Below are 25,592 nucleotides of genomic sequence, written 5' to 3'. Positions count from 1 at the left end.
TTCCATAGAAACGTTACTCGATTTAAAAGGAGATGTCATAGAAGACATAGTAATTCATGGCGACGCCATTTCTGTGTTAATTCGCCATTCTGAGAGGCGACGGATGCAGAAAAAGAGGAATAGTGCATCGGAAAGGAGATACTCGTATCCCAAAAGAAAATCCTGTCGTTTCCATAGAAACGTTACTCGATTGAAAGGAAGATGTCATAGAAAACATAGTAATTCATGGCGACGCCACTTCTGTGTTAATTCGCCAGTGTGAGGGAGCGAGGGATGCAGATAAGAAGGAATAGTGCATCGGAAAAGAGATACTCGTATCCCAAAAGAAAATCCTGTCGTTTCCATAGAAACGTTACACGATTTAAAAGGAGATGTCATAGAAGACATGGTAATTCATGGTGACGCAATGTCTGTGTTAATTCGCCAGTGTGAGGGAGCGAGGGATGCAGAAAAGAAGGAATAGTGCATCGGAAATGGGATACTCGTATCCCAAAAGAAAATCCTGTCGTTTCCATAGAAACGTTACTCGATTTAAAAGGAGATGTCATAGAAGACATAGTAATTCATGGCGACGCCATTTCTGTGTTAATTCGCCAGTGTGAGGGAGCGAGGGATGCAGAAAAGAAGGAATAGTGCATCGGAAAGGAGATACTCGTATCCCAAAAGAAAATCCTGTCGTTTACATAGAAATGTTACTCGATTTAAAAGGAGATGTCGTAGAAGACATAGTAATTCATGGCGACGCCATTTCTGTGTTAATTCGCCAGTGTGAGGGAGCGAGGGATGCAGAAAAGAAGGAATAGTGCATCGAAAAGGAGATACTCGTATCCCAAAAGAAAATCCTGTCGTTTCCACAGAAACGTTACTCGATTTAAAAGGAGATGTCATAGAAGACATAGTAATTCATGGCGACGCCATTTCTGTGTTAATTCGCCAGTGTGAGGGAGCGTGGGACGCAGAGAAGAAGGAATAGAGCATCGCAAAGGAGATACTCGTATCCCAATACAAAATCCTTTCGTTTCCATGGAAACATTACTCGATTTAAAAGGAGATGTCGTAGAAGACATAGTAATTTATGGCGACGCCATTTCTGTGTTAATTCGCCAGTGTGAGGGAGAGAGGGATGCGGAAAGCAAGGAATAGTGGATCCTAAAGGAGATACTCGTATCCCAAAATAAAATCCTGTCGTTTCCATAGAAACGTTACTCGATTTAAAAGGGGATGTCATAGAAGACATAGTAATTCATGGCGACGCATTTTCTGTGATAATTCGCCAGTGTGAGGGAGCAAGGGATGCAGAAAACAAATAATAGTGGATCCTAAAGGAGATACTCGTATCCCAAAATAAAATCCTGTCGTTTCCATAGAAACGTTACTCGATTTAAAAGGACATGTCATAGAAGACATAGTAATTCATGGCGACGCCATTTCTGTTGTTATTCGCCAGTGTGAGGGAGCGAGGGATGCAGAAGAGAAGGGATAGTGCATCGGAAAGGAGATACTCGTATCCCAAAAGAAAATCCTATCGTCTCCATAGAAACGTTACTCGATTTAAAAGGAGATGTCATAGAAGACATAGTAATTCATGGCGACGCCATTTCTGTGTTAATTCTCCAGTGTGAGGGAGCGAGGGATGCAGAAAAGAAGGAATAGTGCATCGGTAAGGAGATACTCGTATCCCAAAAGAAAATCCTTTCGTTTCCATAGAAACGTTACTCGATTTAAATGGAGATGTCATAGAAGACATAGTAATTCATGGCGACGCAATTTGTGTGTTAATTCGCCAGTGTGAGGGAGCGAGGGATGCAGAAAAGGAGGAATAGTGCATCGGAAAGGAGATACTCGTATCCGAAAAGAAAATCCTGTTGTTTCCGTAGAAACGTTACTCGATTTAAAAGGAGATGTCATAGAAGACATAGTAATTCATGGCGACCCCATTTCTGTGTTAATTCGCCAGTGTGAGGGAGCGAGGGATGCAGAAAAGAAGGAATAGTGCATCGGAAAGGAGATACTCGTATCATAAAAGAAAATCCTGTCGTTTGCATAGAAACGTTACTCGATTTAAAAGGAGATGTCATAGAAGACATAGTAATTCATGGCGACGCATTTTCTGTGTTAATTCGCCAGTGTGAGGGAGCGAGGGATGCAGAAAACAAGGAATAGTGGATCCTAAAGGAGATACTCGTATCCTAAAATAAAATCTTGTCGTTTCCATAGAAACGTTACTCGATTTAAAAGGAGATGTCATAGAAGACATAGTAATTCATGGCGACGCAATGTCTGTGTTAATTCGCCAGTGTGAGGGAGCGAGGGATGCAGAGAAGAAGGAATAGTGCATCGGAAGGGAGATACTAGTATCCCAAAAGAAAATCCTGTCGTTTCCATAGAAACGTTACTCGATTTAAAAGGAGATGTCATAGAAGACATAGTAATTCATGGCGACGCATTTTCTGTGTTAATTCGCCAGTGTGAGGGAGCGAGGGATGCAGAAAACAAGGAATAGTGGATTCTAAAGGAGATACTCGTATCCCAAAATAAAATCCTGTCGTTTCCATAGAAACGTCATTAGATTTAAGAGGACATGTCATAGAAGACATAGTAATTCATGGCGACGCCATTTCTGTTAATATTCGCCAGTGTGAGGGAGCGAGGGATGCAGAAAAGAAGGGATAGTGCATCGGAAAGGAGATACTCGTATCCCAAAAGAAAATCCTATCGTTTCCATAGAAACGTTACTCGATTTAAAAGGAGATGTCATAGAAGACATAGTAATTCATGGCGACGCCATTTCTGTGTTAATTCGCCATTCTGAGGGGCGACGGATGCAGAAAAAGAGGAATAGTGCATCGGAAAGGAGATACTCGTATCCCAAAAGAAAATCCTGTCGTTTCCATAGAAACGTTACTCGATTGAAAGGAAGATGTCATAGAAAACATAGTAATTCATGGCGACGCCATTTCTGTGTTAATTCGCCAGTGTGAGGGAGCGAGGGATGCAGATAAGAAGGAATAGTGCATCGGAAAAGAGATACTTGTATCCCAAAAGAAAATCCTGTCGTTTCCATAGAAACGTTACACGATTTAAGAGGAGATGTCATAGAAGACATGGTAATTCATGGCGACGCAATGTCTGTGTTAATTCGCCAGTGTGAGGGAGCGAGTGATGCAGAAAAGAAGGAATAGTGCATCGGAAATGGGATACTCGTATCCCAAAAGAAAATCCTGTTGTTTCCATAGAAACGTTACTCGATTTAAAAGGAGATGTCATAGAAGACATAGTAATTCATGGCGACGCCATTTCTGTGTTAATTCGCCAGTGTGAGGGAGCGAGGGATGCAGAAAAGAAGGAATAGTGGATCGGAAAGGAGATACTCGTATCCCAAAAGAAAATCCTGTCGTTTACATAGAAATGTTACTCGATTTAAAAGGAGAAGTCATAGAAGACATAGTAATTCATGGCGACGCCATTTCTGTGTTAATTCGCCAGTGTGAGGGAGCGAGGGATGCAGAAAAGAAGGAATAGTGCATCGAAAAGGAGATACTCGTATCCCAAAAGAAAATCCTGTCGTTTCCATAGAAACGTTACTCGATTTAAAAGGAGATGTCATAGAAGACATAGTAATTCATGGCGACGCCATTTCTGTGTTAATTCGCCAGTGTGAGGGAGCGGGGGACGCAGAGAAGAAGGAATAGTGCATCGCAAAGGAGATACTCGTATCCCAAAACAAAATCCTTTCGTTTCCATGGAAACGTTACTCGATTTAAAAGGAGATGTCGTAGAAGACATAGTAATTTATGGCGACGCCATTTCTGTGTTAATTCGCCAGTGTGAGGGAGAGAGGGATGCGGAAAACAAGGAATAGTGGATCCTAAAGGAGATACTCGTATCCCAAAATAAAATCCTGTCGTTTCCATAGAAACGTTACTCGATTTAAAAGGGGATGTCATAGAAGACATAGTAATTCATGGCGACGCAATGTCTGTGTTAATTCGCCAGTGTGAGGGAGCGAGGGATGCAGAAAAGAAGGAATAGTGCATCGGAAAGGAGATACTAGTATCCCAAAAGAAAATCCTGACATTTCCATAGAAACGTTACTCGATTTAAAAGGAGATGTCATAGAAGACATAGTAATTCATGGCGACGCATTTTCTGTGTTAATTCGCCAGTGTGATAGAGCAAGGGATGCAGAAAACAAATAATAGTGGATCCTAAAGGAGATACTCGTATCCCAAAATAAAATCCTGTCGTTTCCATAGAAACGTTACTCGATTTAAAAGGACATGTCATAGAAGACATAGTAATTCATGGCGACGCAATTTCTGTGTTAATTCTCCAGTGTGAGGGAGCGAGGGATGCAGAAAAGAAGGAATAGTGCATCGGTAAGGAGATACTCGTATCCCAAAAGAAAATCCTGTCGTTTCCGTAGAAACGTTACTCGATTTAAATGGAGATGTCATAGAAGACATAGTAATTCATGGCGACTCATTTTCTGTGTTACTTGGCCAGTGTGAGGGATCGAGGGATGCAGAAAAGAGGGAATAGTGCATCGGAAAGGAGATACTCGTGTCCGAAAAGAAAATCCTATCGTTTCCATAGAAACGTTACTCGACTTAAAAGGAGATGTCATAGAAGACATAGTAATTCATTGCGACGCAATTTCTGTGTTAATTCGCCAGTGTGAGGGAGCGAGGGATGCAGAAAACAAGGAATAGTGCATCCTAAAGGAGATACTCGTATTCCAAAAGAAAATCCTGTCGTTTCCATAGAAACGTTACTCGATTTAAAAGGAGATGTCATAGAAGACATAGTAATTCATGGCGACGCAATTTGTGTGTTAATTCGCCAGTGTGAGGGAGCGAGGGATGCAGAAAAGAAGGAATAGTGCATCGAAAAGGAGATACTCGTATCCCAAAAGAAAATCCTGTCGTTTCCACAGAAACGTTACTCGATTTAAAAGGAGATGTCATAGAAGACATAGTAATTCATGGCGACGCCATTTCTGTGTTAATTCGCCAGTGTGAGGGAGCGGGGGACGCAGAGAAGAAGGAATAGAGCATCGCAAAGGAGATACTCGTATCCCAAAACAAAATCCTTTCGTTTCCATGGAAACATTACTCGATTTAAAAGGAGATGTCGTAGAAGACATAGTAATTTATGGCGACGCCATTTCTGTGTTAATTCGCCAGTGTGAGGGAGAGAGGGATGCGGAAAGCAAGGAATAGTGGATCCTAAAGGAGATACTCGTATCCCAAAATAAAATCCTGTCGTTTCCATAGAAACGTTACTCGATTTAAAAGGGGATGTCATAGAAGACATAGTAATTCATGGCGACGCAATGTCTGTGTTAATTCGCCAGTGTGAGGGAGCGAGGGATGCAGAAAAGAAGGAATAGTGCATCGGAAAGGAGATACTAGTATCCCAAAAGAAAATCCTGACATTTCCATAGAAACGTTACACGATTTAAAAGGAGATGTCATAGAAGACATGGTAATTCATGGCGACGCAATGTCTGTGTTAATTCGCCAGTGTGAGGGAGCGAGTGATGCAGAAAAGAAGGAATAGTGCATCGGAAATGGGATACTCGTATCCCAAAAGAAAATCCTGTTGTTTCCATAGAAACGTTACTCGATTTAAAAGGAGATGTCATAGAAGACATAGTAATTCATGGCGACGCCATTTCTGTGTTAATTCGCCAGTGTGAGGGAGCGAGGGATGCAGAAAAGAAGTAATAGTGTATCGGAAAGGAGATACTCGTATCCCAAAAGAAAATCCTGTCGTTTCCATAGAAACGTTACTCGATTGAAAGGAAGATGTCATAGAAAACATAGTAATTCATGGCGACGCCATTTCTGTGTTAATTCGCCAGTGTGAGGGAGCGAGGGATGCAGATAAGAAGGAATAGTGCATCGGAAAAGAGATACTTGTATCCCAAAAGAAAATCCTGTCGTTTCCATAGAAACGTTACACGATTTAAAAGGAGATGTCATAGAAGACATGGTAATTCATGGCGACGCAATGTCTGTGTTAATTCGCCAGTGTGAGGGAGCGAGTGATGCAGAAAAGAAGGAATAGTGCATCGGAAATGGGATACTCGTATCCCAAAAGAAAATCCTGTTGTTTCCATAGAAACGTTACTCGATTTAAAAGGAGATGTCATAGAAGACATAGTAATTCATGGCGACGCCATTTCTGTGTTAATTCGCCAGTGTGAGGGAGCGAGGGATGCAGAAAAGAAGGAATAGTGCATCGTAAAGGAGATACTCGTATCCCAAAAGAAAATCCTTTCGTTTACATAGAAATGTTACTCGATTTAAAAGGAGATGTCATAGAAGACATAGTAATTCATGGCGACGCCATTTCTGTGTTAATTCGCCAGTGTGAGGGAGCGAGGGATGCAGAAAAGAAGGAATAGTGCATCGAAAAGGAGATACTCGTATCCCAAAAGAAAATCCTGTCGTTTCCATAGAAACGTTACTCGATTTAAAAGGAGATGTCATAGAAGACATAGTAATTCATGGCGACGCCATTTCTGTGTTAATTCGCCAGTGTGAGGGAGCGGGGGACGCAGAGAAGAAGGAATAGTGCATCGCAAAGGAGATACTCGTATCCCAAAACAAAATCCTTTCGTTTCCATGGAAACGTTACTCGATTTAAAAGGAGATGTCGTAGAAGACATAGTAATTTATGGCGACGCCATTTCTGTGTTAATTCGCCAGTGTGAGGGAGAGAGGGATGCGGAAAACAAGGAATAGTGGATCCTAAAGGAGATACTCGTATCCCAAAATAAAATCCTGTCGTTTCCATAGAAACGTTACTCGATTTAAAAGGGGATGTCATAGAAGACATAGTAATTCATGGCGACGCAATGTCTGTGTTAATTCGCCAGTGTGAGGGAGCGAGGGATGCAGAAAAGAAGGAATAGTGCATCGGAAAGGAGATACTAGTATCCCAAAAGAAAATCCTGACATTTCCATAGAAACGTTACTCGATTTAAAAGGAGATGTCATAGAAGACATAGTAATTCATGGCGACGCATTTTCTGTGTTAATTCGCCAGTGTGAGGGAGCAAGGGATGCAGAAAACAAATAATAGTGGATCCTAAAGGAGATACTCGTATCCCAAAATAAAATCCTGTCGTTTCCATAAAAACGTTACTCGATTTAAAAGGACATGTCATAGAAGACATAGTAATTCATGGCGACGCCATTTCTGTGTTAATTCTCCAGTGTGAGGGAGCGAGGGATGCAGAAAAGAAGGAATAGTGCATCGGTAAGGAGATACTCGTATCCCAAAAGAAAATCCTGTCGTTTCCATAGAAACGTTACTCGATTTAAATGGAGATGTCATAGAAGACATAGTAATTCATGGCGACTCATTTTCTGTGTTACTTCGCCAGTGTGAGGGATCGAGGGATGCAGAAAAGAGGGAATAGTGCATCGGAAAGGAGATACTCGTGTCCGAAAAGAAAATCCTATCGTTTCCATAGAAACGTTACTCGATTTAAAAGGAGATGTCATAGAAGACATAGTAATTCATTGCGACGCAATTTCTGTGTTAATTCGCCAGTGTGAGGGAGCGAGGGATGCAGAAAACAAGGAATAGTGCATCCTAAAGGAGATACTCGTATTCCAAAAGAAAATCCTGTCGTTTCCATAGAAACGTTACTCGATTTAAAAGGAGATGTCATGGAAAACATAGTAATTCATGGCGACGCCATTTCTGTGTTAATTCGCCAGTGTGAGTGAGCGAGGGATGCAGAAAAGAAGGAATAGTGCATCGGAGAGGAGACACTAGTATCCCAAAAGAAAATCCTGACGTTTCCATAGAAACGTTACTCGATTTAAAAGGAGATGTCATAGAAGACATAGTAATTCATGGCGACGCATTTTCTGTGTTAATTCGCCAGTGTAAAGGAGCGAGGGATGCAGAAAACAAGGAATAGTGGATCCTAAAGGAGATACTCGTATCCTAAAATAAAATCCTGTCGTTTCCATAGAAACGTTACTCGATTTAAAAGGAGATGTCATAGAAGACATAGTAATTCATGGCGACGCAATGTCTGTGTTAATTCGCCAGTGTGAGGAACCGAGGGATGCAGAAAAGAAGGAATAGTGCATCGGGAATGAGATACTCGTATCCCAAAAGGTAATCCTGTCGCTTCCATAGAAAAGTTACTCGATTTAAAAGGAGATGTCATAGAAGACATAGTAATTCATGGCGACGCAATGTCTGTGTTAATTCGCCAGTGTGAGGGAGCGAGGGATGCAGAAAACAAGGAATAGTGCATCGGTAAGGAGATACTCGTATCCCAAAATAAAATCCTGTCGTTTCCATAGAAACGTTACTCGATTTAAAAGGGGATGTCATAGAAGACATAGTAATTCATGGCGACGCAATGTCTGTGTTAATTCGCCAGTGTGAGGGAGCGAGGGATGCAGAAAAGAAGGAATAGTGCATCGGAAAGGAGATACTAGTATCCCAAAAGAAAATCCTGACATTTCCATAGAAACGTTACTCGATTTAAAAGGAGATGTCATAGAAGACATAGTAATTCATGGCGACGCATTTTCTGTGTTAATTCGCCAGTGTGAGGGAGCAAGGGATGCAGAAAACAAATAATAGTGGATCCTAAAGGAGATACTCGTATCCCAAAATAAAATCCTGTCGTTTCCATAGAAACGTTACTCGATTTAAAAGGACATGTCATAGAAGACATAGTAATTCATGGCGACGCCATTTCTGTGTTAATTCTCCAGTGTGAGGGAGCGAGGGATGCAGAAAAGAAGGAATAGTGCATCGGTAAGGAGATACTCGTATCCCAAAAGAAAATCCTGTCGTTTCCATAGAAACGTTACTCGATTTAAATGGAGATGTCATAGAAGACATAGTAATTCATGGCGACTCATTTTCTGTGTTACTTCGCCAGTGTGAGGGATCGAGGGATGCAGAAAAGAGGGAATAGTGCATCGGAAAGGAGATACTCGTGTCCGAAAAGAAAATCCTATCGTTTCCATAGAAACGTTACTCGATTTAAAAGGAGATGTCATAGAAGACATAGTAATTCATTGCGACGCAATTTCTGTGTTAATTCGCCAGTGTGAGGGAGCGAGGGATGCAGAAAAGAAGGAATAGTGCATCGGGAATGAGATACTCGTATCCCAAAAGGTAATCCTGTCGCTTCCATAGAAAAGTTACTCGATTTAAAAGGAGATGTCATAGAAGACATAGTAATTCATGGCGACGCAATGTCTGTGTTAATTCGCCAGTGTGAGGGAGCGAGGGATGCAGAAAACAAGGAATAGTGCATCGGTAAGGATATACTCGTATCCCAAAATAAAATCCTGTCGTTTCCATAGAAACGTTACTCGATTTAAAAGGGGATGTCATAGAAGACATAGTAATTCATGGCGACGCAATGTCTGTGTTAATTCGCCAGTGTGAGGGAGCGAGGGATGCAGAAAAGAAGGAATAGTGCATCGGAAAGGAGATACTAGTATCCCAAAAGAAAATCCTGACATTTCCATAGAAACGTTACTCGATTTAAAAGGAGATGTCATAGAAGACATAGTAATTCATGGCGACGCATTTTCTGTGTTAATTCGCCAGTGTGAGGGAGCAAGGGATGCAGAAAACAAATAATAGTGGATCCTAAAGGAGATACTCGTATCCCAAAATAAAATCCTGTCGTTTCCATAGAAACGTTACTCGATTTAAAATGACATGTCATAGAAGACATAGTAATTCATGGCGACGCCATTTCTGTGTTAATTCTCCAGTGTGAGGGAGCGAGGGATGCAGAAAAGAAGGAATAGTGCATCGGTAAGGAGATACTCGTATCCCAAAAGAAAATCCTGTCGTTTCCATAGAAACGTTACTCGATTTAAATGGAGATGTCATAGAAGACATAGTAATTCATGGCGACTCATTTTCTGTGTTACTTCGCCAGTGTGAGGGATCGAGGGATGCAGAAAAGAGGGAATAGTGCATCGGAAAGGAGATACGCGTGTCCGAAAAGAAAATCCTATCGTTTCCATAGAAACGTTACTCGATTTAAAAGGAGATGTCATAGAAGACATAGTAATTCATTGCGACGCAATTTCTGTGTTAATTCGCCAGTGTGAGGGAGCGAGGGATGCAGAAAACAAGGAATAGTGCATCCTAAAGGAGATACTCGTATTCCAAAAGAAAATCCTGTCGTTTCCATAGAAACGTTACTCGATTTAAAAGGAGATGTCATAGAAGACATAGTAATTCATGGCGACGCAATTTGTGTGTTAATTCGCCAGTGTGAGGGAGCGAGGGATGCAGAAAAGAAGGAATAGTGCATCGAAAAGGAGATACTCGTATCCCAAAAGAAAATCCTGTCGTTTCCACAGAAACGTTACTCGATTTAAAAGGAGATGTCATAGAAGACATAGTAATTCATGGCGACGCCATTTCTGTGTTAATTCGCCAGTGTGAGGGAGCGGGGGACGCAGAGAAGAAGGAATAGAGCATCGCAAAGGAGATACTCGTATCCCAAAACAAAATCCTTTCGTTTCCATGGAAACATTACTCGATTTAAAAGGAGATGTCGTAGAAGACATAGTAATTTATGGCGACGCCATTTCTGTGTTAATTCGCCAGTGTGAGGGAGAGAGGGATGCGGAAAGCAAGGAATAGTGGATCCTAAAGGAGATACTCGTATCCCAAAATAAAATCCTGTCGTTTCCATAGAAACGTTACTCGATTTAAAAGGGGATGTCATAGAAGACATAGTAATTCATGGCGACGCAATGTCTGTGTTAATTCGCCAGTGTGAGGGAGCGAGGGATGCAGAAAAGAAGGAATAGTGCATCGGAAAGGAGATACTAGTATCCCAAAAGAAAATCCTGACATTTCCATAGAAACGTTACACGATTTAAAAGGAGATGTCATAGAAGACATGGTAATTCATGGCGACGCAATGTCTGTGTTAATTCGCCAGTGTGAGGGAGCGAGTGATGCAGAAAAGAAGGAATAGTGCATCGGAAATGGGATACTCGTATCCCAAAAGAAAATCCTGTTGTTTCCATAGAAACGTTACTCGATTTAAAAGGAGATGTCATAGAAGACATAGTAATTCATGGCGACGCCATTTCTGTGTTCATTCGCCAGTGTGCGGGAGCGAGGGATGCAGAAAAGAAGGAATAGTGCATCGGAAAGGAGATACTCGTATCCCAAAAGAAAATCCTGTCGTTTCCATAGAAACGTTACTCGATTGAAAGGAAGATGTCATAGAAAACATAGTAATTCATGGCGACGCCATTTCTGTGTTAATTCGCCAGTGTGAGGGAGCGAGGGATGCAGATAAGAAGGAATAGTGCATCGGAAACGAGATACTTGTATCCCAAAAGAAAATCCTGTCGTTTCCATAGAAACGTTACACGATTTAAAAGGAGATGTCATAGAAGACATGGTAATTCATGGCGACGCAATGTCTGTGTTAATTCGCCAGTGTGAGGGAGCGAGTGATGCAGAAAAGAAGGAATAGTGCATCGGAAATGGGATACTCGTATCCCAAAAGAAAATCCTATCGTTTCCATAGAAACGTTACTCGATTTAAAAGGAGATGTCATAGAAGACATAGTAATTCATTGCGACGCAATTTCTGTGTTAATTCGCCAGTGTGAGGGAGCGAGGGATGCAGAAAACAAGGAATAGTGCATCCTAAAGGAGATACTCGTATTCCAAAAGAAAATCCTGTCGTTTCCATAGAAACGTTACTCGATTTAAAAGGAGATGTCATAGAAGACATAGTAATTCATGGCGACGCAATTTGTGTGTTAATTCGCCAGTGTGAGGGAGCGAGGGATGCAGAAAAGAAGGAATAGTGCATCGAAAAGGAGATACTCGTATCCCAGAAGAAAATCCTGTCGTTTCCACAGAAACGTTACTCGATTTAAAAGGAGATGTCATAGAAGACATAGTAATTCATGGCGACGCCATTTCTGTGTTAATTCGCCAGTGTGAGGGAGCGGGGGACGCAGAGAAGAAGGAATAGAGCATCGCAAAGGAGATACTCGTATCCCAAAACAAAATCCTTTCGTTTCCATGGAAACATTACTCGATTTAAAAGGAGATGTCGTAGAAGACATAGTAATTTAAGGCGACGCCATTTCTGTGTTAATTCGCCAGTGTGAGGGAGAGAGGGATGCGGAAAGCAAGGAATAGTGGATCCTAAAGGAGATACTCGTATCCCAAAATAAAAATCCTGTCGTTTCCATAGAAACGTTACTCGATTTAAAAGGGGATGTCATAGAAGACATAGTAATTCATGGCGACGCAATGTCTGTGTTAATTCGCCAGTGTGAGGGAGCGAGGGATGCAGAAAAGAAGGAATAGTGCATCGGAAAGGAGATACTAGTATCCCATAAGAAAATCCTGACATTTCCATAGAAACGTTACTCGATTTAAAAGGAGATGTCATAGAAGACATAGTAATTCATGGCGACGCATTTTCTGTGATAATTCGCCAGTGTGAGGGAGCAAGGGATGCAGAAAACAAATAATAGTGGATCCTAAAGGAGATACTCGTATCCCAAAATAAAATCCTGTCGTTTCCATAGAAACGTTACTCGATTTAAAAGGACATGTCATAGAAGACATAGTAATTCATGGCGACGCCATTTCTGTTGTTATTCGCCAGTGTGAGGGAGCGAGGGATGCAGAAGAGAAGGGATAGTGCATCGGAAAGGAGATACTCGTATCCCAAAAGAAAATCCTATCGTCTCCATAGAAACGATACTCGATTTAAAAGGAGATGTCATAGAAGACATAGTAATTCATGGCGACGCCATTTCTGTGTTAATTCTCCATTGTGAGGGAGCGAGGGATGCAGAAAAGAAGGAATAGTGCATCGGTAAGGAGATACTCGTATCCCAAAAGAAAATCCTGTCGTTTCCATAGAAACGTTACTCGATTTAAATGGAGATGTCATAGAAGACATAGTAATTCATGGCGACGCAATTTGTGTGTTAATTCGCCAGTGTGAGGGAGCGAGGGATGCAGAAAAGGAGGAATAGTGCATCGGAAAGGAGATACTCGTATCCGAAAAGAAAATCCTGTCGTTTCCATAGAAACGTTACTCGATTTAAAAGGAGATGTCATAGAAGACATAGTAATTCATGGCGACCCCATTTCTGTGTTAATTCGCCAGTGTGAGGGAGCGAGGGATGCAGAAAAGAAGGAATAGTGCATCGGAAAGGAGATACTCGTATCATAAAAGAAAATCCTGTCGTTTGCATAGAAACGTTACTCGATTTAAAAGGAGATGTCATAGAAGACATAGTAATTCATGGCGACGCATTTTCTGTGTTAATTCGCCAGTGTGAGGGAGCGAGGGATGCAGAAAACAAGGAATAGTGGATCCTAAAGGAGATACTCGTATCCTAAAATAAAATCCTGTCGTTTCCATAGAAACGTTACTCGATTTAAAAGGAGATGTCATAGAAGACATAGTAATTCATGGCGACGCAATGTCTGTGTTAATTCGCCAGTGTGAGGGAGCGAGGGATGCAGAGAAGAAGGAATAGTGCATCGGAAGGGAGATACTAGTATCCCAAAAGAAAATCCTGTCGTTTCCATAGAAACGTTACTCGATTTAAAAGGAGATGTCATAGAAGACATAGTAATTCATGGCGACGCATTTTCTGTGTTAATTCGCCAGTGTGACGGAGCGAGGGATGCAGAAAACAAGGAATAGTGGATTCTAAAGGAGATACTCGTATCCCAAAATAAAATCCTGTCGTTTCCATAGAAACGTCACTCGATTTAAGAGGACATGTCATAGAAGACATAGAAATTCATGGCGACGCCATTTCTGTTAATATTCGCCAGTGTGAGGGAGCGAGGGATGCAGAAAAGAAGGGATAGTGCATCGGAAAGGAGATACTCGTATCCCAAAAGAAAATCCTATCGTTTCCATAGAAACGTTACTCGATTTAAAAGGAGATGTCATAGAAGACATAGTAATTCATGGCGACGCCATTTCTGTGTTAATTCGCCATTCTGAGGGGCGACGGATGCAGAAAAAGAGGAATAGTGCATCGGAAAGGAGATACTCGTATCCCAAAAGAAAATCCTGTCGTTTCCATAGAAACGTTACTCGATTGAAAGGAAGATGTCATAGAAAACATAGTAATTCATGGCGACGCCATTTCTGTGTCAATTCGATAGTGTGAGGGAGCGAGGGATGCAGATAAGAAGGAATAGTGCATCGGAAAAGAGATACTTGTATCCCAAAAGAAAATCCTGTCGTTTCCATAGAAACGTTACACGATTTAAAAGGAGATGTCATAGAAGACATGGTAATTCATGGCGACGCAATGTCTGTGTTAATTCGCCAGTGTGAGGGAGCGAGTGATGCAGAAAAGAAGGAATAGTGCATCGGAAATGTGATACTCGTATCCCAAAAGAAAATCCTGTCGTTTCCATAGAAACGTTACTCGATTTAAAAGGAGATGTCATAGAAGACATAGTAATTCATGGCGACGCCATTTCTGTGTTAATTCGCCAGTGTGAGGGAGCGAGGGATGCAGAAAAGAAGGAATAGTGCATCGGAAAGGAGATACTCGTATCCCAAAAGAAAATCCTGTCGTTTACATAGAAATGTTACTCGATTTAAAAGGAGATGTCATAGAAGACATAGTAATTCATGGCGACGCCATTTCTGTGTTAATTCGCCAGTGTGAGGGAGCGAGGGATGCAGAAAAGAAGGAATAGTGCATCGAAAAGGAGATACTCGTATCCCAAAAGAAAATCCTGTCGTTTCCATAGAAACGTTACTCGATTTAAAAGGAGATGTCATAGAAGACATAGTAATTCATGGCGACGCCATTTCTGTGTTAATTCGCCAGTGTGAGGGAGCGGGGGACGCAGAGAAGAAGGAATAGTGCATCGCAAAGGAGATACTCGTATCCCAAAACAAAATCCTTTCGTTTCCATGGAAACGTTACTCGATTTAAAAGGAGATGTCGTAGAAGACATAGGAATTTATGGCGACGCCATTTCTGTGTTAATTCGCCAGTGTGAGGGAGAGAGGGATGCGGAAAACAAGGAATAGTGCATCCTAAAGGAGATACTCGTATCCCAAAATAAAACCCTGTCGTTTCCATAGAAACGTTACTCGATTTAAAAGGGGATGTCATAGAAGACATAGTAATTCATGGCGACGCAATGTCTGTGTTAATTCGCCAGTGTGAGGGAGCGAGGGATGCAGAAAAGAAGGAATAGTGCATCGGAAAGGAGATACTAGTATCCCAAAAGAAAATCCTAACATTTCCATAGAAACGTTACTCGATTTAAAAGGAGATGTCATAGAAGACATAGTAATTCATGGCGACGCATTTTCTGTGTTAATTCGCCAGTGTGAGGGAGCAAGGGATGCAGAAAACAAATAATAGTGGATCCTAAGGGAGATACTCGTATCCCAAAATAAAATCCTGTCGTTTCCATAGAAACGTTACTCGATTTAAAAGGACATGTCATAGAAGACATAGTAATTCATGGCGACGCCATTTCTGTGTTAATTCTCCAGTGTGAGGGAGCGAGGGATGCAGAAAAGAAGGAATAGTGCATCGGTAAGGAGATACTCGTATCCCAAAAGAAAATCCTGTCGTTTCCATAGAAACGTTACTCGATTTAAATGGAGATGTCATAGAAGACATAGTAATTCATGGCGACTCATTTTCAGTGTTACTTCGCCAGTGTGAGGGATCGAGGGATGCAGAAAAGAGGGAATAGTGCATCGGAAAGGAGATACTCGTGTCCGAAAAGAAAATCCTATCGTTTCCATAGAAACGTTACTCGATTTAAAAGGAGATGTCATAGAAGACATAGTAATTCATTGCGACGCAATTTCTGTGTTAATTCGCCAGTGTGAGGGAGCGAGGGATGCAGATAACAAGGAATAGTGCATCCTAAAGGAGATACTCGTATTCCAAAAGAAAATCCTGTCGTTTCCATAGAAACGTTACTCGACTTAAAAGGAGATGTCATAGAAGACATAGTAATTCATGGCGACGCAATTTGTGTGTTAATTCGCCAGTGTGAGGGAGCGAGGGATGCAGAAAAGGAGGAATAGTGCATCGGAAAGGAGATACTCGTATCCGAAAAGAAAATCCTGTCGTTTCCATAGAAACGTTACTCGATTTAAAAGGAGATGTCATAGAAGACATAGTAATTCATGGCGACCCGATTTCTGTGTTAATTCGCCAGTGTGAGGGAGCGAGGGATGCAGAAAAGAAGGAATAGTGCATCGGAAAGGAGATACTCGTATCCCAAAAGAAAATCCTGTCGTTTGCATAGAAACGTTACTCGATTTAAAAGGAGATGTCATAGAAGACATAGTAATTCATGGCGACGCATTTTCTGTGTTAATTCGCCAGTGTGAGGGAGCGAGGGATGCAGAAAACAAGGAATAGTGGATCCTAAAGGAGATACTCGTATCCTAAAATAAAATCTTGTCGTTTCCATAGAAACGGTACTCGATTTAAAAGGAGATGTCATAGAAGACATAGTAATTCATGGCGACGCAATGTCTGTGTTAATTCGCCAGTGTGAGGGAGCGAGGGATGCAGAAAAGAAGGAATAGTGCATCGGAAGGGAGATACTAATATCCCAAAAGAAAATCCTGTCGTTTCCATAGAAACGTTACTCGATTTAAAAGGAGATGTCATAGAAGACATAGTAATTCATGGCGACGCATTTTCTGTGTTAATTCGCCAGTGTGAGGGAGCGAGGGATGCAGAAAACAAGGAATAGTGGATCCTAAAGGAGATACTCGTATCCCAAAATAAAATACTGTCGTTTCCATAGAAACGTTACTCGATTTAAGAGGACATGTCATAGAAGACATAGTAATTCATGGCGACGCCATTTCTGTCAATATTCGCCAGTGTGAGGGAGCGAGGGATGCAGAAAAAAAGGGATAGTGCATCGGAAAGGAGATACTCGTATCCCAAAAGAAAATTCTATCGTTTCCATAGAAACGTTACTCGATTTAAAAGGAGATGTCATAGAAGACATAGTAATTCATGGCGACGCCATTTCTGTGTTAATTCGCCATTCTGAGGGGCGACGGATGCAGAAAAAAAGGAATAGTGCATCGGAAAGGAGATACTCGTATCCCAAAAGAAAATCCTGTCGTTTCCATAGAAACGTTACTCGATTGAAAGGAAGATGTCATAGAAGACATAGTAATTCATGGCGACGCCATTTCTGTGTTAATTCGCCAGTGTGAGGGAGCGAGGGATGCAGATAAGAAGGAATAGTGCATCGGAAAGGAGATACTCGTATCCCAAAAGAAAATCCTGTCGTTTCCATAGAAACGTTACACGATTTAAAAGGAGATGTCATAGAAGACATGGTAATTCATGGCGACGCAATGTCTGTGTTAATTCGCCAGTGTGAGGGAGCGAGGGATGCAGAAAAGAAGAAATAGTGCATCGGAAATGGGATACTCGTATCCCAAAAGAAAATCCTGTCGATTCCATAGAAACGTTACTCGATTTAAAAGGATATGTCATAGAAGACATGGTAATTCATGGCGACGCATTTTCTGTGTTAATTCGCCAGTGTGAGGTAGCGAGGGATGCAGAAAACAAATAATAGTGGATCCTAAAAGAGATACTCGTATCCCAAAATAAAATCCTGTCGTTTCCATAGAAACGTTACTCGATTTAAAAGGACATGTCATAGAAGACATAGTAATTCATGGCGACGCCATTTCTGTTGTTATTCGCCAGTGTGAGGGAGCGAGGGATGCAGAAGAGAAGGGATAGTGCATCGGAAAGGAGATACTCGTATCCCAAAAGAAAATCCTATCGTTTCCATAGAAACGTTACTCGATTTAAAAGGAGGTGTCATAGAAGACATAGTAATTCATGGCGACGCCATTTCTGTGTTAATTCTCCAGTGTGAGGGAGCGAGGGATGCAGAAGAGAAGGAATAGTGCATCGATAAGGAGATACTCGTATCCCAAAAAAAAATCCTTTCGTTTCCATAGAAACGTTACTCGATTTAAAAGGAGATGTCATAGAAGACATGGTAATTCATGGCGACGCAATGTCTGTGTTAATTCGCCAGTGTGAGGGAGCGAGGGATGCAGAAAAGAAGGAATAGTGCATCGGAAAGGAGATACTCGTATCCCAAAAGAAAATTTTGTCGTTTACATAGAAATGTTACTCGATTTAAAAGGATATGTCATAGAAGACATAGTAATTCATGGCGACGCCATTTCTGTGTTAATTCGCCAGTGTGAGGGAGCGAGGGATGCAGAAAAGTAGGAATAGTGCATCGAAAAGGAGATACTCGTATCCCAAAAGAAAATCCTGTCGTTTCCATAGAAACGTTACTCGATTTAAAAGGAGATGTCATAGAAGACATAGTAATTCATGGCGACGCCATTTCTGTGTTAATTCGCCAGTGTGAGGGAGCGGGGGATGCAGAGAAGAAGGAATAGTGCATCGCAAAGGAGATACTCGTATCCCAAAACAAAATCCTTTCGTTTCCATGGAAACGTTACTCGATTTAAAAGGAGATGTCGTAGAAGACATTGTAATTTATGGCGACGCCATTTCTGTGTTAATTCGCCAGTGTAAAGGAGCGAGGGATGCAGAAAAGAAGGAATAGTGCATCGGAAAGGAGATACTCGTATCCCAAAAGAAAATCCTGTCGTTTCCATAGAAACGTTACTCGATTTAAAAGGAGATGTCTTAGAAAACATAGTAATTCATGGCGACGCGATTTCTGTGTTAATTCGCCAGTGTGAGGGAGCGAGGGATGCAGAAAAGAAGGAATAGTGCATCGGGAATGAGATACTCGTATCCCAAAAGAAAATCCTGTCGTTTCCATAGAAACGTTACTCGATTTAAAAGGAGATGTCATAGAAGACATAGTAATTCATGGCGACGCAATGTCTGTGTTAATTCGCCAATGTGAGGGAGCGAGGGATGCAGAAAAGAAGGAATAGTGCATCGGAAAGGAGATACTCGTATCCCAAAAGAAAATCCTTTCGTTTCCATAGAAACGTTACTCGATTTAAAAGGGGATGTCATAGAAGACATAGTAATTCATGGCGACGCCATTTCTGTGTTAATTCGCCAGTGTGAGGGAGCGAGGGATGCAGAAAAGAAGGAATAGTGCATCGGAAAGGAGATACTCGTATCCCAAAAGAAAATCCTTTCGTTTCCATAGAAACGTTACTCGATTTAAAAGGAGATGTCATAGAAGACATAGTAATTCATGGCGACGCCATTTCTGTGTTAATTCGCCATTCTGAGGGGCGACGGATGCAGAAAAAGAGGAATAGTGCATCGGAAAGGAGATACTCGTATCCCAAAAGAAAATCCTGTCGTTTCCATAGAAACGTTACTCGATTGAAAGGAAGATGTCATAGAAAACATAGTAATTCATGGCGACGCCATTTCTGTGTTAATTCGCCAGTGTGAGGGAGCGAGGGATGCAGATAAGAAGGAATAGTGCATCGGAAAAGAGATACTTGTATCCCAAAAGAAAATCCTGTCGTTTCCATAGAAACGTTACACGATTTAAAAGGAGATGTCATAGAAGACATGGTAATTCATGGCGACGCAATGTCTGTGTTAATTCGCCAGTGTGAGGGAGCGAGTGATGCAGAAAAGAAGGAATAGTGCATCGGAAATGGGATACTCGTATCCCAAAAGAAAATCCTGTCGTTTCCATAGAAACGTTACTCGATTTAAAAGGAGATGTCATAGAAGACATAGTAATTCATGGCGACGCCATTTCTGTGTTAATTCGCCAGTGTGAGGGAGCGAGGGATGCAGAAAAGAAGGAATAGTGCATCGGAAAGGAGATACTCGTATCCCAAAAGAAAATCCTGTCGTTTACATAGAAATGTTACTCGATTTAAAAGGAGATGTCATAGAAGACATAGTAATTCATGGCGACGCCATTTCTGTGTTAATTCGCCAGTGTGAGGGAGCGAGGGATGCAGAAAAGAAGGAATAGTGCATCGAAAAGGAGATACTCGTATCCCAAAAGAAAATCCTGTCGTTTCCATAGAAACGTTACTCGATTTAAAAGGAGATGTCATAGAAGACATAGTAATTCATGGCGACGCCATTTCTGTGTTAATTCGCCAGTGTGAGGGAGCGGGGGACGCAGAGAAGAAGGAATAGTGCATCGCAAAGGAGATACTCGTATCCCAAAACAAAATCCTTTCGTTTCCATGGAAACGTTACTCGATTTAAAAGGAGATGTCGTAGAAGACATAGTAATTTATGGCGACGCCATTTCTGTGTTAATTCGCCAGTGTGAGGGAGAGAGGGATGCGGAAAACAAGGAATAGTGGATCCTAAAGGAGATACTCGTATCCCAAAATAAAATCCTGTCGTTTCCATAGAAACGTTACTCGATTTAAAAGGGGATGTCATAGAAGACATAGTAATTCATGGCGACGCAATGTCTGTGTTAATTCGCCAGTGTGAGGGAGCGAGGGATGCAGAAAAGAAGGAATAGTGCATCGGAAAGGAGATACTAGTATCCCAAAAGAAAATCCTAACATTTCCATAGAAACGTTACTCGATTTAAAAGGAGATGTCATAGAAGACATAGTAATTCATGGCGACGCATTTTCTGTGTTAATTCGCCAGTGTGAGGGAGCAAGGGATGCAGAAAACAAATAATAGTGGATCCTAAAGGAGATACTCGTATCCCAAAATAAAATCCTGTCGTTTCCATAGAAACGCTACTCGATTTAAAAGGACATGTCATAGAAGCCATAGTAATTCATGGCGACGCCATTTCTGTGTTAATTCTCCAGTGTGAGGGAGCGAGGGATGCAGAAAAGAAGGAATAGTGCATCGGTAAGGAGATACTCGTATCCCAAAAGAAAATCCTGTCGTTTCCATAGAAACGTTACTCGATTTAAATGGAGATGTCATAGAAGACATAGTAATTCATGGCGACTCATTTTCAGTGTTACTTCGCCAGTGTGAGGGATCGAGGGATGCAGAAAAGAGGGAATAGTGCATCGGAAAGGAGATACTCGTGTCCGAAAAGAAAATCCTATCGTTTCCGTAGAAACGTTACTCGATTTAAAAGGAGATGTCATAGAAGACATAGTAATTCATTGCGACGCAATTTCTGTGTTAATTCGCCAGTGTGAGGGAGCGAGGGATGCAGATAACAAGGAATAGTGCATCCTAAAGGAGATACTCGTATTCCAAAAGAAAATCCTGTCGTTTCCATAGAAACGTTACTCGACTTAAAAGGAGATGTCATAGAAGACATAGTAATTCATGGCGACGCAATTTGTGTGTTAATTCGCCAGTGTGAGGGAGCGAGGGATGCAGAAAAGGAGGAATAGTGCATCGGAAAGGAGATACTCGTATCCGAAAAGAAAATCCTGTCGTTTCCATAGAAACGTTACTCGATTTAAAAGGAGATGTCATAGAAGACATAGTAATTCATGGCGACCCGATTTCTGTGTTAATTCGCCAGTGTGAGGGAGCGAGGGATGCAGAAAAGAAGGAATAGTGCATCGGAAAGGAGATACTCGTATCCCAAAAGAAAATCCTGTCGTTTGCATAGAAACGTTACTCGATTTAAAAGGAGATGTCATAGAAGACATAGTAATTCATGGCGACGCATTTTCTGTGTTAATTCGCCAGTGTGAGGGAGCGAGGGATGCAGAAAACAAGGAATAGTGGATCCTAAAGGAGATACTCGTATCCTAAAATAAAATCTTGTCGTTTCCATAGAAACGGTACTCGATTTAAAAGGAGATGTCATAGAAGACATAGTAATTCATGGCGACGCAATGTCTGTGTTAATTCGCCAGTGTGAGGGAGCGAGGGATGCAGAAAAGAAGGAATAGTGCATCGGAAGGGAGATACTAATATCCCAAAAGAAAATCCTGTCGTTTCCATAGAAACGTTACTCGATTTAAAAGGAGATGTCATAGAAGACATAGTAATTCATGGCGACGCATTTTCTGTGTTAATTCGCCAGTGTGAGGGAGCGAGGGATGCAGAAAACAAGGAATAGTGGATCCTAAAGGAGATACTCGTATCCCAAAATAAAATACTGTCGTTTCCATAGAAACGTTACTCGATTTAAGAGGACATGTCATAGAAGACATAGTAATTCATGGCGACGCCATTTCTGTCAATATTCGCCAGTGTGAGGGAGCGAGGGATGCAGAAAAAAAGGGATAGTGCATCGGAAAGGAGATACTCGTATCCCAAAAGAAAATTCTATCGTTTCCATAGAAACATTACTCGATTTAAAAGGAGATGTCATAGAAGACATAGTAATTCATGGCGACGCCATTTCTGTGTTAATTCGCCATTCTGAGGGGCGACGGATGCAGAAAAAAAGGAATAGTGCATCGGAAAGGAGATACTCGTATCCCAAAAGAAAATCCTGTCGTTTCCATAGAAACGTTACTCGATTGAAAGGAAGATGTCATAGAAGACATAGTAATTCACGGCGACGCCATTTCTGTGTTAATTCGCCAGTGTGAGGGAGCGAGGGATGCAGATAAGAAGGAATAGTGCATCGGAAAGGAGATACTCGTATCCCAAAAGAAAATCCTGTCGTTTCCATAGAAACGTTACACGATTTAAAAGGAGATGTCATAGAAGACATGGTAATTCATGGCGACGCAATGTCTGTGTTAATTCGCCAGTGTGAGGGAGCGAGGGATGCAGAAAAGAAGAAATAGTGCATCGGAAATGGGATACTCGTATCCCAAAAGAAAATCCTGTCGATTCCATAGAAACGTTACTCGATTTAAAAGGATATGTCATAGATGACATGGTAATTCATGGCGACGCATTTTCTGTGTTAATTCGCCAGTGTGAGGGAGCGAGGGATGCAGAAAACAAATAATAGTGGATCCTAAAAGAGATACTCGTATCCCAAAATAAAATCCTGTCGTTTCCATAGAAACGTTACTCGATTTAAAAGGACATGTCATAGAAGACATAGTAATTCATGGCGACGCCATTTCTGTTGTTATTCGCCAGTGTGAGGGAGCGAGGGATGCAGAAGAGAAGGGATAGTGCATCGATAAGGAGATACTCGTATCCCAAAAAAAAATCCTTTCGTTTCCATAGAAACGTTACTCGATTTAAAAGGAGATGTCATAGAAGACATGGTAATTCATGGCGACGCAATGTCTGTGTTAATTCGCCAGTGTGAGGGAGCGAGGGATGCAGAAAAGAAGGAATAGTGCATCGGAAAGGAGATACTCGTATCCCAAAAGAAAATCCTGTCGTTTACATAGAAATGTTACTCGATTTAAAAGGATATGTCATAGAAGACATAGTAATTCATGGCGACGCCATTTCTGTGTTAATTCGCCAGTGTGAGGGAGCGAGGGATGCAGAAAAGTAGGAATAGTGCATCGAAAAGGAGATACTCGTATCCCAAAAGAAAATCCTGTCGTTTCCATAGAAACGTTACTCGATTTAAAAGGAGATGTCATAGAAGACATAGTAATTCATGGCGACGCCATTTCTGTGTTAATTCGCCAGTGTGAGGGAGCGGGGGATGCAGAGAAGAAGGAATAGTGCATCGCAAAGGAGATACTCGTATCCCAAAACAAAATCCTTTCGTTTCCATGGAAACGTTACTCGATTTAAAAGGAGATGTCGCAGAAGACATAGTAATTTATGGCGACGCCATTTCTGTGTTAATTCGCCAGTGTAAAGGAGCGAGGGATGCAGAAAAGAAGGAATAGTGCATCGGAAAGGAGATACTCGTATCCCAAAAGAAAATCCTGTCGTTTCCATAGAAACGTTACTCGATTTAAAAGGAGATGTCTTAGAAAACATAGTAATTCATGGCGACGCGATTTCTGTGTTAATTCGCCAGTGTGAGGGAGCGAGGGATGCAGAAAAGAAGGAATAGTGCATCGGGAATGAGATACTCGTATCCCAAAAGAAAATCCTGTCGTTTCCATAGAAACGTTACTCGATTTAAAAGGAGATGTCATAGAAGACATAGTAATTCATGGCGACGCAATGTCTGTGTTAATTCGCCAATGTGAGGGAGCGAGGGATGCAGAAAAGAAGGAATAGTGCATCGGAAAGGAGATACTCGTATCCCAAAAGAAAATCCTTTCGTTTCCATAGAAACGTTACTCGATTTAAAAGGGGATGTCATAGAAGACATAGTAATTCATGGCGACGCCATTTCTGTGTTAATTCGCCAGTGTGAGGGAGCGAGGGATGCAGAAAAGAAGGAATAGTGCATCGGTAAGGAGATACTCGTATCCCAAAAGAAAATCCTGTCGTTTCCATAGAAACGTTACTCGATTTAAAAGGAGATGTCATAGAAGACATAGTAATTGATGGCGACGCAATGTCTGTGTTAATTCGCCAGTGTGAGGGAGCGAGGGATGCAGAAAAGAAGGAATAGTGCATCGGAAAGGAGATACTCGTATCCGAAAAGAAAATCCTGTCGTTTCCATAGAAACGTTACTCGATTTAGAAGGAGATGTCATAGAAGACATAGTAATTCATGGCGACCCCATTTCTGTGTTAATTCGCCAGTGTGAGGGAGCGAGGGATGCAGAAAAGAAGGAATAGTGCATCGGAAAGGAGATACTCGTATCCCAAAAGAAAATCCTGTCGTTTGCATAGAAACGTTACTCGATTTAAAAGGAGATGTCATAGAAGACATAGTAATTCATGGCGACGCATTTTCTGTGTTAATTCGCCAGTGTGAGGGAGCGAGGGATGCAGAATACAAGGAATAGTGGATGCTAAAGGAGATACTCGTATCCTAAAATAAAATCCTGTCGTTTCCATAAAAACGTTACTCGATTTAAAAGGAGATGTCATAGAGAACATAGTGATTCATGGCGACGCAATGTCTGTGTTAATTCGCCAGTGTGAGGGAGCGAGGGATGCAGAAAAGAAGGAATAGTGCATCGGAAGGGAGATACTAGTATCCCAAAAGAAAATCCTGTCGTTTCCATAGAAACGTTACTCGATTTCAAAGGAGATGTCATAGAAGACATAGTAATTCATGGCGACGCATTTTCTATGTTAATTCGCCAGTGTGAGGGAGCGAGGGATGCAGAAAACAATGAATAGTGGATCCTAAAGGAGATACTCGTATCCCAAAATAAAATCCTGTCGTTTCCATACAAACGTTACTCGATTTAAAAGGACATGTCATAGAAGACATAGTAATTCATGGCGACGCCATTTCTGTTAATATTCGCCAGTGTGAGGGAGCGAGGGATGCAGAAAAGAAGGAATAGTGCATCGGAAAGGAGATACTAGTATCCCAAAAGAAAATCCTATCGTTTCCATAGAAACGTTACTCGATTTAAAAGGAGATGTCATAGAAGACATAGTAATTCTTGGCGACGCCATTTCTGTGTTAATTCGCCATTGTGAGGGGCGACGGATGCAGAAAAAAAGGAATAGTGCATCGGAAAGGAGATACTCGTATCCCAAAAGAAAATCCTGTCGTTTCCATAGAAACGTTACTCGATTGAAAGGAAGATGTCATAGAAGACATAGTAATTCATGGCGACGCCATTTCTGTGTTAATTCGCCAGCGTGAGGGAG

Source organism: Schistocerca serialis, unplaced genomic scaffold (assembly GCF_023864345.2).
Source record: "Schistocerca serialis cubense isolate TAMUIC-IGC-003099 unplaced genomic scaffold, iqSchSeri2.2 HiC_scaffold_1467, whole genome shotgun sequence".
In the NCBI taxonomy this organism is placed as follows: Eukaryota; Metazoa; Arthropoda; class Insecta; order Orthoptera; family Acrididae; genus Schistocerca; species Schistocerca serialis.
The sequence above is the reverse complement of the archived record's forward strand: the minus strand, read 5'-3'. Positions refer to the sequence as shown.